The sequence below is a fragment of the Apis cerana genome, linkage group LG7 (assembly GCF_029169275.1).
Source record: "Apis cerana isolate GH-2021 linkage group LG7, AcerK_1.0, whole genome shotgun sequence".
NCBI lineage: Eukaryota > Metazoa > Arthropoda > Insecta > Hymenoptera > Apidae > Apis > Apis cerana.
Genome location: NC_083858.1, coordinates 9,653,448 through 9,669,252, shown reverse-complemented (window position 1 = coordinate 9,669,252; position 15,805 = coordinate 9,653,448). Strand labels below are relative to the sequence as shown.

General features: G+C 39.5%; 1 protein-coding gene and 1 long non-coding RNA gene across 2 annotated transcripts in view; both read right to left on the bottom strand.

Annotated features, from left to right (window-relative positions):
- Nucleotides 1-15,805, bottom strand: part of LOC107999229 (UPF0489 protein C5orf22 homolog) — a 761,052-nt gene that overhangs the window by 431,202 nt on the left and 314,045 nt on the right. The window lies entirely within an intron of this gene.
- On the bottom strand, nucleotides 9,084-15,755 carry LOC107999300 (uncharacterized). The gene is made up of 2 exons (XR_001766334.3): nucleotides 15,082-15,755; nucleotides 9,084-14,995 (listed from the first exon to the last, which is right to left on the bottom strand). It is a non-coding gene; the product is annotated as an uncharacterized LOC107999300 (long non-coding RNA).

Here is a 15,805-nt window from a genome sequence, read left to right as displayed (position 1 = left end):
AAAAAGATCGATCTTAAATTCACTTAAATTTTCAAACTTCATCGCTTCATCGTGATTATCCATCCCTCTGCTGTGTATAATCCTGTATCGTCGGAACTTTTCAATTAAAACTCTTCTCGCTCGTGGAGTATCGTCGTGATCCATTTTTGATTCCGGGTACAATCATCCCAGCCCCCCTCCATACATTCGTTATGACCAAACAAACCGTACGCGGGACAATCACACGGGCCAACACCGAAACACCCGTTTCGATCCTGAATTCAAACGTGGCCCCTTTCTCTCTCTCCCTCCCTCTCTCTCCACCTGGCGAAAAACACCCGTCATCATATCGTGCTCCATATTCACGGATCGAAAGCGCGAATCAATCGACAACATCCTCTGGCGAAAGTCACTTCCACATCCATTCGATTGCTCCACGCGGTACGAATTGGCGAGGCGCGATCCCGAGATTATTCACCGATATTACCATTTCACTGTCCCGGATAACGGTCGATTGATTTAGTGTCGAAGCCAAAAGCGCGACGGTGCCACGTGAAACGGGGGGATGGAACGGGGGTGCGGTAGGGTGGGAAGGTTCGTGAAAAAAAAGAAGAAAAAAAGATTGGAAAAAAAAGGAGAAAGAAGGAAAGAGGAAAGGGGGATATAAATGGGAAAGGATGGAAGGAGATGGGGGAGAGGGGATATATCGTTCTTAATTCTTTATTAGTTATCAAGTTGGTGTACTATAAAATAATTAATAAGTTTCGAATTATATATGTTGAAAATTGCAAAATATATATTACTAAATTACAAAAATTAATCTTATCTAAATGAATAACTCTTACATTTCCCTGTACATTTTACGAAACACGTTCTTCCTCTAACATCTACAATCTGTTAAACTCAATTCATTGATTATCGTCGAACGAACGAATCCATTCCAACAAACAAAAAATTCCTTTTGTTCTTTCTTCTTATTGTTTTCAATCCGTGCGGCCATCAAGGAGGCGCGCCTCCTTGACTACGTACACTCTACGCCTACGCACCCTCTTTCTGGCCGCACAAAAGGGATGTACCCCCTGTACGAAGAACAAGCTCCAACGTGGATGCCTGTCCACGGACGCGTCCTGACGTATCGTCACGTGGATACGTTTCCTTACCCCTCTCGACGTTGTCGTCGTCCCACCATCAACAAACTTCTCCAACTTCTCTCCTCCTCCAAGGGGTAGATGCTAAAAAATTCCCCCCTCCCGCGATTCTATCTCGCGACGACCGCGTGACGGGGGATTGTCGAAATGGGACGGACCCATTGTTCTGTATCTCTGTGAAACGAGACGGACGCCGGCTGCGGAACCTTCCTCCTCTCTTTCTCTCTCTCTCTCTCCCTCTTTTGCGCGTTGGTCGCTCGATGTCCCGCCTCGACATGTGGCGAATGAAAGGAGCCGAGCAACCGACGTGTACACGAGAGACGATTTTTTTTTCTTCTCTCTCTTTCTCTCTTTCTTTTTTCTTTTCTCTTTTTTTTGCTTTTTTTCCCTTTCCTCCTCCTCCCCCTCCCCCTTTTTAAAGCCGCACCGCTTTGTTTTCGCGCTCGCGCGACCTTTCAATATCGCATTGTGGTATTAAAAAGAAGAAAAAAAGCGAGTGGATGCGATGGCGTGACAAAAAGAAAAAAAAAAAAGGGAACAATCGTCGCGTTGCTTTCGACGACGACGAATTTTATGTTGTTGGCCAGATATTGGCCGATTCCATCTATCCTCCCTCTTATATATATATATATATATATATATATAGGGAGGCTTTCAGAGGGGAGGCTCGGGAGAACGTAAGTGAAATGCGGTTCGATTCGCGGTCGAACGGATTAACTAAGCGGGGGTGAGGATCGTGGGGTTATATGAATGTTCTTGATTCGTTGGTGGGAGGGGATAGATTAGGTGGATCGGTGAACCATCGATATCTTTCGATTTTCGTTATTTTGCTTGGAGTTTGGGGGATGATCGGAGGAAGGGTTATTAATTCCGTCGATTTTGGAAAAATATTATAAGATTTTACTGTAAAGTATGGGAAATCTATACGAAATTTGTGATTGAAGAATGTCGATCTTGGAATGATCTCTTATCTTGAATATCTAGAACTGGATTTTTTGAGAATTAGGAAAAGATCATCTCTTCTTATTCTTCTTCTTCTTTTGGATGATTCTTTCGTGAAGTTTTAAAATTTATTTTGTTAAGAAATTTCATTAAGAAATTTTTAATTAAATGAAACAAAAAGATAGAAAGGGATACTTTGCATTTCAGAAGAATAAATCCAACATTTCTGGTTAAATATTCCAGCCATCGAGAAATTTATAGTCGTAAATCTATCTTTTTAAAATTTCTTCCTTTTTTCAATCTACCTTCATTTCATTTTTTTAATTTCACACGAAAACACGAAATTGGTCGTAAATCGGCGTTAACATATTGTCGCAGCTGGAATCTTATATTTCAAAGGGAGGGCGAAGAAATTTTTTTCTCTCTCCCTCCCCTCCCTTCACCTCCCCCATCACGTATCGATGAATAAGTAAACACGCGTGAAGAACAAGCAAAAATTTTCGAAGCATCCTCCGGTACAATTCTCACGAAACCACCTGCACAACATTTCGTGCGTTGCGCTCATTTTTCATTCTCTAAATCGGCAAAAAATAGACTGCCGATAAAGGAACACGCGGAGTCGTTCTCCTCTTTATCTTTATCAATCCGTGACGGGGACGATATCACCGGCTCGAATCATTTTTAAATGTGGTTCTCGTTACGGAGATAATGTATACTCTTGGCAGAAGAAAAAAAAAATATCTGATAATGCATAGCAATTAAACTTGTTAAAATAAGAAAAACGTGAATTCTCTGCCTATTACCAATTCGAATGGAAAGATAAAAACGGTCTATTTTACCCTTGCATGTGGTATACCATTAACTTTTTACAGGCGATGGATCCTTGCTTAATTAACATATTAGAAAGGGGGAGAAGAAAAAGGAAATTAATTTTTAAGCGAAAGAGTAAGTGTCTCGTATATCAATGTACGAATCAATCGATTTCTGCAATACGATATGCAAAAAAAAAAAAAAAAAGAAATTGTCGATTCTCTTTCTTCTTTATAAATTCTTTAATATTCCTCATGTCTAAAACTATGCACGTGATCAGACCATGAAGTCGAGATACGATTATTCCACAATACCTTTAAATATTCCTCGACGAGAGGAAATAATATTCGAATTATTATAATCGAATCCAGAAGAAGTTGTATTAGGAACTTTGCAATAGAAACTTGATAGAAGAATTGTTTTACGTACGTAAAGCAACACGTGCATATTTGAAACACGTCCGTTGTTTCCCTGAAATTTTTACAGGTACAGATCCTGTTATGTACATACGTACATGCATACGTACATAGATACATACATGATGGCTAAACAGACGTGTACATTACGCGTCTCCCAGGCGACACGCATCCGGCATTGTCGAGTGAGCCGAGCAATAATCCATCATTTATATTAATTGCGCCCCGCGGTACGTCGCGTCTCTGCATAAATGATATCGTTGCGTTTGCACGGCCGCGGCCTGCTCTCTTCATAAATTCTAATTAAGTTCGCGCGATCGAATGACGGAAATCGCGCTCGTCCCCGCGCTTCTCGAACACGCCCCGACTTATTTCCTCGCGTTCGAGAAACTGGGAACCGTTCGAATGGAAGATTGGACGATTGTTGTTAGAAAAAATTAAGAATTTTTTTTTTTTTTGATATTAATAAAATTTGGATTATTGGATTATTGATAGAGGTCCTTTTTGGTGTTATTAAAATTTGGATAAAAATGGATTGATAAAAGAAAGATGAAAGATGGAATATCGAATCTCTTCTCGAAAGACGTAATATTAAAATTTGGAAATAGAAATTGAAAATAAAATCCAAACCATTATAAATTCAAGTACGTTTGAAATAAAAATATCGAAATTAATCCTAAATCCTACAATATTTTATTAAAATACCTATAACAGAAAAATTAACAAGAGACAGATGCTAAATCTATTCAGCAAGTAAAACCTAAATAATTATTTCCACTCATAATCCATCCTCAATGTTCATTATTTTTTCTTTAATATCTCCATATATATATATATATATATATATATATATATATATATATATATATATATATATATATATATATATACATCGTCACTCCGATAACAATCGATCCTCTCCACGATTTTCATGTAATAATCAATGTAATAATCAATCAAATCGATCGATAAATTATCACGATCGATCGATGGATAAAAATGAGAACTGTAAGCATCGACACGATCGACACGCGGGCATCGACAAAGTCCCTTACACGCAAAAATGCCAGGCCAAATCGAGGCACGATAAAGTGCAGCCGCACTGGAAGTTCGCAATTTAGTCATTACTGTTCCCGATGCCTTCAGTGTGATGTATTGCTTCCCTTCCACCTATGCAGGTTCTAAACGGGCCCCTCCTATCCGTGATTCGCCTTATCAGCTTCTATATCAGCTTAATAAAGAGAACGTCGTTTAATTACGATAATAAACCGTACCCGCCATCTCTCTCTCTCTCTCTCTCTCTCTCTCTTTCTCTTTGATTTCGCACACTTGGACGAAGGCTTGGAGGAGGAGGATTCGCGGTCGTCGATAAACGATGCTCGGATAACGATGTACAGGGACAAATGAATGGAGGATCGTAATTTTGTTGAAGCTCGTACAGCCGTTTCGTTTCACCGTTTTAAATGAACAAACGATGGTTGGATAATGATGGGCAAAGACAAATGGACCGAGAAACGTAACTTTGGTGCGTAGAGCTTGATGTTCTGCACGCTACTTGTTCGAATTCTATCTCGACTTTGAGAAACTAGCTGTGTATTTATATATAGGGTGTACTCGAACGAGAATTAAGGAAAAATTTTTTAGATCAAATTGAAATCGGAGAATTTATTTTATTGGATCGCTGCAATTTTGAATTCTATTTTGATTTGAGAGACTGGAAATTTGCTGTATATCTAAGATATTTAAAAACACGAAAATAAAGAAAAATGGAAAGTAGAAAAAAGATTGAGCAGAAATTTATCTAAATGTATGGAGGATCGTAACTTTGTTGCAGATTTTTGCAATTGCGCTATTTCTACCGAGAAATTTGAATATATTGAGTAGTATTCGTACACAAAAAAATAAATTTTAAAGGATGTGTATGTGTTTCTAATAGAAACGCTTCTAGATCATTGAGAGAGACACGGATTGTTTAGACCAATTGTACTCGGCAATTAATTGGACGAAGCTGGATTAATAAAGCTGGACAATAAATCATGAGCGATAATTAGATACGTTTTACGATGAATAACAATGGTGATTTAATGAAATAAATGTAACAAATGTGTTAATTGCAATTAATGACACTTTAGAACGTCGTTACATGTGAATATTACGAATGTTTAACTGATGCTTATAAATAGAAAATTAATCATAAAATTTTCAATATTTAATTAAACGTAATTGTTTTTCTCTTCCCGTAAAATGAGGATAAAGATTATTACATTAAAGAGATTTATGTAGAAGACAATTCTGAACGAATGAGCGATTAATTATTAAGCGTGTAAAAGGATGGAATAGCATTTATATTCCTGTTATTATAAAATATTAGTAAACATAGAACTCATTATGATTATGGTAAATGGATTATGATACGGTGCGGTAACACAAAATGTTTCATTAATTTGTGACTCACTGATTTATGAATACCACTCACTAAACTATGTGGTCGTTGAATATGAAATCGTATTATGAATAGAGAGACGTAGACCCTCGTTTAAAAAATTAATTGTAAACACTAACCATTCCGCCTACAAGATAATTATTTATGATTACGTGTGTAAATATTTTCCTATTCCTATTCCATCCTTCTACGCATGTCACATCCTTCATAATGTCCTCCTCCATGCGTAACAAATAACACTTTTACGAATACAATTTTAATTCAAATTTAACATTAAAAGAGAGAAAGAACTTGACGAAATGTTAAAATATAATCATTTCAATTATATACATAATTCTTCGTGTATTTCAATATAGAATATTCATTATAATTCTTCCATTAAAAAAAAATGAAATCATCTTGTTCACTCAACTTACAAAAAATTCTGTTGACATTAATTTCAAAGAAAACAATTTTTCTTATCTTCCATATTCAAGCTTGAAAAGATACGAGATGTCGTACGTCAAAAAATCGTGTAACCGTAGCTCAACGTGTTATTCCATTCTTCCAACCATAATTTCATCCGCTCGTTCGAGGTAATTTTATGATTTTAAATCGTAAAAGTGGCCAGATTTTTTTCTCCTTTCCTTTCCTTTCCTTTCTCCTCGCTCGGTGAACGTTGTCTCGATATCGTGTTGCGCACATGGCGGAAGAACAATATCCGCGATTCATTGCGAAGATGAAATATCATAAGTGCCGTCAGCGTCTACTTCGAGCGGCGCGCATTGAGCCCGATCTTGCTTGAACACAATGTCCCTTGCTCTTGTAACACAAGACCACATTAACTCGACACTTGAGTAACAGATGTTACGGATACTGGACGTCGGCCTCCATAAAAGAGCCGGTAGCATTCGCGATTAGCGGCAAACTATACTTCGAATCGTATATTCAATCCGTATACCTTTCAACCAAGTAGTTATATATCGAATTATGTTACCGAACTCCTTTTCAAAGAGAGTGTTGGGAGGGGACAAATTTAAGGGAGGTGCTGTTGGAATAGATTGAAAATTTATAGAGTATGCTTCGTTCTTTGCGCCATTTCATTTCGAAAGATATCGCGCGAGAATTGGAGAAAATGGATCGAATGTTAATTGAGATTATTCTTGAATCAATTATTTTAATGAGATTGAGAGATCGTAGAATCAGTTTGAATTTGTTTTCCAATTTCCCAAGTTTTCAAAAATGAACGAAAAGGACTTGCCAACATCTTGATATTATAATATTGTCAATTTTCAAATTATTTCAAAAAAAAAAAAAGAATCGACGATAGTGAAAACTATCGGATTAATTATTTTTCACGATCCAAGAAAACGCTAATTTCATGAGAAATTTTCTCCAAAATGTATCCACAATGATCGTGCATCGAGCACGATGAATTTATTTAAATTGAATTTAGAAAAATTTCACGAGCAAACCTATTTTTCATCCCGCGCTGGGATACAGTCCGTAGAGACAGATAGACGGAGGGAATTGAATTAATTAATCAATTAAATGCAACGTAAAATATGTTTCGCGCGAACATGGTCCGCCGACAGAGGACGAACTTGAGAGTCGCTGAGGATTGCGTCGGCGACCGAGTCACAATGCTGAGAAAAATAAAGGGGAGGGAGGAGGGAGGGCAGGGAGGGGAAGATGGAAGAGGTTAGGAGGAAGAGGGAAAAAGTGTCGCGTACACCGCAATTCCCACGGGGCGAGGACCGATTTAAACAACACGCCTCGTGGATGTAACGATGGTGAAACCATCGAGCCTTCTTAACCCTCTCTGTCTCTTTCTCCTTTTGCGATGGAAACGAAAAAAGGGCGACTTCGGGCCACCCTCGTTCACGGTATAAACAAAACGGCAACAGAAAACAGTTGTCCTGTTACTAACGCGTATTTACACGGGGAAATGATCGATGGCGAACGGGCGACGTCTCTTTTAATTTACGCATTACGCGTTACGCACACGGTAATGGCTGGTTTTCGCGATGAAAAATATCGAGAAATTTCTGGGAATAAATAAAATTGATTAGGAGAATAGTTTGAACGTGTTTAACGTGGCCTGGATCGATGATGGATCGTTTCAGTCGATACGTGTAACCAGGTACGTGGAAAGAAGAAGAGATGCAAGTGGAATTTCTGGAACTGTTGTAATTATGTTAGGATTTATTATGCATCGATTCTTACTTTATTCGATATTTGTTAAAATCTTGTATGAAATTTTATGTTTTTAGGAGATGCAATGATTAATTGTTGAACGATGAGGAAAGAAACGAAATGAGAATACTTTTTAATTACTGCCTATAATCAGTTTTAGATATCATCTATTTTCAACGGTAGTCTAATAATTGGAAAAAGAATGATTATTTCATAAAATTAAATTGCCTATAACTCAATAATTTTTGTTTTACTTCAATGCATGGAATAAACCCTCTCTAAAATTACAATCTCAACTTCTTATTAACATCTTTCGCGTAGATACAGTATATATTTACCAAACTTCTCAAAAACATTTTAATCATAAAATTTAGCCGCGCCAAACTACGCGTAACAGGGAGCATTTTCTGAAGCATATCTGGAGACGAACCATCTCCAGAAGCCTCGTCTCTCCTCGCAAGAGAGAGTTCTCCAGGAACGAAGTGTACAAGCGGAGGACCGTCACTCGCGGCGTGGCCGCTAATTAACCAAGGCGGAGAGAAGATCGACTGAGAACCACTATACTCGCGCTAGAAGGCAACGAGCGAGTCTACGCCAGGTTGTTTACTACAAAGAAGGCAAGGCGTGTCGTTGAACCTGGCTGCGGAGAGTAGCAAGCGCGAGGCGGGCCAGGCCATGCCTCTTCTCCTCGTCTTCAACCTCTTCTCGCTCGCTTTCAGCTTCATACGTTCCTCGCTTCTTTTCCCTCTTACCAACACTGCCCTCTTTCTTGCATCCTCGGCCACCAGAAAGCCCCGTTTCTGGCTCTTTCATTGCCAAAGCTGTTGCTGCTGCTGCTGCTGCTGCTCAGATTCCACGCTTGTTAATATCGATCGAACAATAAAGATTTTCAATCGATATATATATCGATGACGATACGAAAATATAAAGATGTTCGTATTCATCTATCGGCTGAGATTTTTGTGGGGGAGATAATTTTTCTTTGAATTTATTTGGAAACGTGGATTCTGATATTTTGTGTATGTTATTTGGTAACGTGTTGCATGGAATTCGATAATAGGGGAGGAATTAAATCAGAATTTTGATTTTAGATTGAAAAATTTAAACGAAATAAACGAAAATAATTGAAATTGTGAAAGTTCTTATATCGATATTATAATTTTATGTTAAATTATTTTACGTCATATTACTTTATTCAATATCAAAAGTGTTGCAACAAACAATGAAGATGAAATAATAATATTCATTATAATAATAATAATAATAATATATGTAAAGTAATAAAAGCGACGAAAAATGTGAAAAACAATTAAAATTATTGAATATTAATATTTGTAGTGTCAATTTAACGTACCAGTACAAACAAGATGATTCTCAATTTATAATTCTGTATTTAATTGATAGACGAAAAATTTAGAGAAATTGAAAATTGGACTTTTGGTTTGCGAGGTAAAGAGATTTAATTCATCAAAGGAAAGGTAAGAAAGTAGGATGGAAAATTTTTTTTCAATTAAATACGATACGAAGGGATTAAACGCGACACGTGTTCGATGACAAAGGATTTTAATCTTTGGTGAAAAATTGAACCCGAATCAAAGGGGGGAAGGGTACCACGTCTCCGTCGCAACAAGTGCAATGTACACGCAGATGGACCGACTGGCAAGTTTCCAGGCCGTTTTCGTGCAACGACCGTGATATCGTTCCCATAATTTTGGCCATCCTCCGTGGCTATCCGCTCGTTCTTTCCGAGTTCCGTACGATTCGTTCGAATGAGCTTCATTCTGTTTAATTTATCGTCATTGGCCAACTTTTGTAAAAGAAAAAAAAATAAATGGGTAATCAAAGTGAAAGATTATCGATATTTATGATAAAAGATAAAATAGATTGATTTCTTCGCGAAATCAGATTGAAAATCATTGGAAATTTATACTCAGTATAATGACTTGGATTAAATTGAAATTCTAATAACATGATAAATTAAAAATTGTTGGTCTTTAACCGCTGTAACTTCGAAAAGAAATATTACGCAATTCGTTCATCTTTTATTTCAAAATCTTTATTTTTGCAAATCTGAATTAAATTTTCCTGATTTATTATTTCTTTTTCGAAATTAAATTAATTATAAACAGTTAAAAATATTTTCTATTTAATTCACCTTCTTTTGTCATATTCTGTATATATATTGAAATTTCTTTTCTTTTTTTAAAACTACCACTCTTTCGAATCTTGTAACACGGAATAACCGATCCGCAGAATCCGGTTCGTCGCGTGTTCTCAGTTGATTAAAAAATTCTTGTTACAAATTTGAGGATGATTGAAATCGGTATTGACACGAATCAATCGATGCCCCGCGAAATTATAGTGGAGAGGATTGAAGATGATCAATCCTTCGGCAACTGACGATTCCACGCGATCATTCTTCGAAGAAAAATGCGCCGAGTCGTGGCTTCATTTCACTTTTTTTTGGGCAATATACAAGATATTTTTTTTAATAAAACAAGTATTAAAACGTGTATAAAAGAATCATTAAACTTGAACTCGTAGATCGTAGAGAATTCTCGTGTGTGTTTAATTTAAATTTGAGATCGTAATTTAGAAAAATAAGAAATTAAAATTAAAATTTACGTAATATCTTTTTTTAGTAGTATGTAGTTTTAGTGTTTTAAATTTTAAAAAATAAATTTCTTTTATCCCCAAACATAATCAAATATACTTAATTTAGATCAAATTTACTTTCATTCACGTCAATCACGACCAAATTTAAAATGTTTGAAAATAAACAATTCAAAAAACAGAACCACATTCCTTATAGTACAAAATTCTATTCAGCTTCAAACACAATCAAACTCCATCAATATTAATCTCCATCGATCATAACCAAACTTCTGGCTTTCAATAATAATACATAATCTTCAAAAAGAATCGCATCCCGTATCCTTGAAAATCCCTTCGCAAACACGATCAAACTTAACATACCGACCAACCTCGATCAAAACTTTCTCCTCCATAACACACATTAATCACGACCAAACTCATTGTTGAATAACTAATTCTAAAAAAATCCCTACAATCACCTCCAAACGCACTCAAACTTGCCAAGACCAATCAATTTTCACGAAGCATCGATCGCATCGAAAACCACTTAATCAAAAAGCGTCCATCTACCTCAGTGAGTCTACCTCGTTCGACCAACGCCTTCTTTTCCCCGAAACGATCGTTCGGCCAACGATTCTGGAACGAGTGGTTCGCGTGTCGTTTCGACCGATTTCGTCGAAATCCACGCGGTCCAAACGGCCGCACGCACACGGCTCCTTTCGCAACCAAGAGAGGAGAGAACCAACAGGCGCATCCTCGTGGACCTCGGCGAATCCGCGCAGCGGAATCCGTGTGGACCGGATTCCGGCCCGTGCTTTGACCGTTGCTGTAATAAAGGGCAATCATCGGCCATTACTGGACCGCTCGCTGGCTGGACACGCTCGCGCGCGTGTCCATCCCATGGAACGCCTGTAATTGTATTCCGTGTACTCCGCGATGATTTTTGCAATGTGCGTTTTGTCAGCCGGGTTTGGATAGATTTGACAGAGCGTGTATTTCTTTTACCATTTCTTGATGGATTTAGCATCGAGCGGCTATTCGTGATAGGATGCCAACCTTCTCCAGGCAGCCGATGAATCTACGATATTTGAGAATCGGGGATTTTGTTTATCGGGCAGAGAAAGTGTCCTCGATATTCGTAAGAAAGAGGAAGATTTTTGAACGCGTCGATGAACGAGAGAAATGGAATTTGTTGGAATTTTCCAGATATTTTTCAATCTTGCAAAATCAATCTTTGTTCAATTCGAAGCAATCCAAATCGTACGACCCCTGTTGCAAAAAATCACACGAAAATTAAACCGGTATCCAAAATGCCATGAACCCCGCCAAAATATTCGACCCGAAATCAATGTCCCAAATTAATTCTATTCAAACCTAAACAACGTATCCTTCCAATTCATCCCCGGAGCAAGCAGTCGCTTTCATCTATCCCCGCGTTTGCCGCATCATTTATGCACCGGGAATCGCGTGCGCCCTGTAATTACCCCGAATAACGTAATACCAGACGAATGTAAACATTTCGCGTGCGTTCTATGTACTCGTAATTAGGGGAATAAAATGCACGAATCGTTAATTATACCGTCGTGTACACACACGCACGTACGTACACACGCACGATTTTCGGGTACGACGAGACAGAAATACAAAAAGAGAGAGAGGGAGAGAGAGAGAGACGAATATGAGCGACGCGTATGCATCAGATCCTGTCGATCCTGTCGCGGTCTCTCAGCCAGGGAGATCTTTTGCAACGGTGTGCGCGCCGATATTAAATGTTTGCAGGCAATTTCAGCGTAATCGGTGCCCCGCGATACCGTTTTCCAGTTATTACGATCCGCTCAGGTGCTGACGCGTCTCGTATTCCTAGCTAGGATATCGAGCGTTATTAAACCGCCTCGTCGTTCAACCGGTCGCTTCCGTCAGACGCGATCCGGGCTCCGAGGCAATTCCTGACGATCAGGCGAAATTGTCTATTTAAATTGTTGATTTTCACCAAAAACGAATGGATTTCTCTTTTTTCTATTTAATAGGAGAAATTCAATCGTCATTGATCGTATTAAAATACTGAAATCTTGGATCTTTCGATTCGTGAGAATTTAAAAAAAAGAATACTTAGAAAGGATACTTAAAAAGGAACGGTAAATTTGGCTCTTGAAAGTATTCCCATCAATCTAAACCAACGGGAAGAGACATAAAGAAACCGATCGAAATATAACATAATCGTGACAATCATCGTCCTTCCACATTCCCCTATAATCCTCCCTCGAGGGATAGTCGAATGAAAAGGACGAGATAAAAAAATCGTCCCGTCCTCCATCAACGAAAGCTCGACGAGCGAGAAGTTACGAAGGAATTACGCTGACGCGTAACAGACGCGCGACATCTTGTAAGCATCGGGTGGTTACGCGCGAATTTTACGCTCGGGTATATACGGGATGTACGCCCGTACGTCAATAAACGAACGGTGGCCGGGGTACACGATTCAACAACAACACTCGGCCAGCCAGGCCGAGTCATATTTTCCCCGGGATCCGTGGTTTCGCCATAAATACACGCATCTCTAAGTGCACGATGGCCGGCATGACTCGGGGGCCAGAGGGGGGAGCACGCGCGGCCATCGATCAGCCGGAAGTCAAACAACCGCGAGAAGGGACATTTTCGTAAACAGAACGGGCCTCGTCTTTGCAATACTCGCCGGCAATAATCGCGGCTCGGGCAGGCGTTGGGAACGGCCGTCCTCCGTTGGCCGTTTCTATTCACGGGACGGGGCGATCTTACGGCCTGGGGGATATTTTCGTAACGAAATTAACGGCCGGGCCATCGCGCGAACGGCCCGGCCCCACCGTGCCGATAAACGTCCGCCCGTACTTAGCCGGATGAAATATCAGCAATGAGAGATCATTACGCGGGAGGATACTCGCGAAAATCGTAATCTCGGTGCGCGTGATTTAACGATCGGCGAGATTTACGCCGGGATCCGGCCACGACGGAGTTATTTATCGAAGGACGGGGGACGGAGGAGGGAGGATCGTCGTAATTGTAATTTTGGTCCGCCGAGATTGAATTATATCCTTGGTGGTGTGCTTTATGCGATAACAGCAGTAAATGGCGAATCACGTGGAATTTCCGTACGAAGGAATGGAAAATTTTTGGAGGAGTAGGGGAAACTGTGACATTGGAAATCCTTTTTGTTTTATCTGGATATCTCAATCGGTTGCCGAGATACGGGGGCTCAAAGTGTGCGCAGCGTTCAAGGGATTACGAATGGGACCGCGACCTACATTTTTTCCTGGAATTGTGCTGGCTACGTCCTTCTAAGAATTTGGCTACCACGTTTTTCCAGGAATCGCGGTCTGCCGCTTGTCTGTAATTTGGGATAGGTCAGTGAGACAGGTGCGAGCGAGAGGTCCGAGTAAGCGGTAGAGATGGAAATAATGAACGATTAAAAAATTAACTGTTCTTTACACGAGGATATCTCGGGAACCGGAAGTCGTATCGGGAAAAACGAAAGAGCGTTTTAAAGGGTAAGATTCCGCGATTTTAATAGTTTCTCATTCGCTGACCGGAAGTTATTATCTTCGAAGTTGTAACGGTTCAAAGTTTTTCTAATTTTAATACGTTTTAATCATATTTAAAATATATGGGATTAAAAATATCCTCTTCTTTATTCTAAGACGATATCTTATGAACCGGAAGTCGTATCGTAAGGGTAATGTTTTCCGCCTCTTACTCATTAATCAGGAATCGTTATCTTCGGAATTATAGCAGTTTAAAATTTTTCTAATTTCAATAGAGGAAACGATTTAACGCGACAAAATATATTTAATCAACGATTCGATATAAATTCTAAATTAATTTAAAAAGTCACCTGTTAAATTGAAATTAGGTTTTTATCCGATTGACTGGTTCGTTTTTTAATTATCCCATAATTTTTCTAATCATCCGGACTTTTGTTTCACGCGCATTAAAATATCCAAAACACATGTAACGCGAAAAATATATATTCGCATGGAAATCCACAGTCTAGTTATAACCTTTCGTTCAACAGCTCGGGCTTCTGTGAAGCTGCTTTCCTGGGAACCTCCACGCGGCTCCCCTGGAACCGCGTATAAATACACATCGGCCAGGGTACATAAATATATCACGAGATCGTTCGCGGCGAGATAAACGCGGTTGGAAAAATTTCGAGCGCGCGTGCATCGCGCTGAAAATTTGTTATCCGAGGCGTACGGCAACCGGTAATTTATGCGTGAAAAACGCGTCGGCCAATCGACGCCCGATTCTCCCGCCGAGTCAGCATCGGTGTTAACAATTCCGCTACGCGATAACCGCGGTGGAAACGCTTATGATACCTCTCCCGTTACTAACGCCGAATATTTTTCAACCCGAAACTCGCGATACAATTCGCGATAAAACCTTTTACAAATAATCGAAAAATATAGATAAATCCGTGTCCCAATTTTATTTTTCTATCCTCTCTATATGTATTCCTGCACAGAAAAGAAAAAATAAAATTTCAAACTTTCCATGTAACGCGCATTCTCCATTTAACCAGCAACATTTAAACAATACCTACCATAACAAATCTATCTCCAATATCGCATAAATACAGTTATTCGTCAAAATTCCATTCCATCCTTTTTGCCAATCAAACGTCCCCCATAAACACGTTCGATCCACGACACCTTCATTCGTACACGAATCCATTGGAGACGAATTCGAGGCGAATTATCGAAGCATCCATTCGCATTATTCCACGTCCCGTCACCGGAACAGACAGAATCTCTCGAAACGATCGAAAGGATCAAGCGGCACCGGCAAAATCGGCCCGCGCATCTGTAACGAGGATCGCATACTGATCCATACTGTCATCGGCGTAGATTTATAGGAACGGCCTCCGGGGAGGCGTATTCTTTTCCAAGAATAAGATCGACTCCCCGTCCCCCTTCCTCTCTCTTTCCTCTTTGCGATTTCTAACGCGATTAATTATTGATAACGCGTTATGAATCGTGGGAAACACGAGGATTCCCCGCGGTTTCTGGACAACCGACGCTGGGAATAATTCATGTTTCGCGCGTCTCTCTTCCTTCCTCTTTCGTCGATCGAACGTCGAGCACGACAAAGACCCATGTATATATATATCTCTTCTTCGCCTCCGAGCATTTTGCTTTCGTTTCCCCCACCCTCCCCCCCACTGCTCGCGCTTTCTTTCGCGGATTCTTCCGCGGGCGGATAGATACAAATTGCAAAACGCTGTCGGCCACTGTTCTACCCACCGACTTGTCGGTCGGAAACGATCG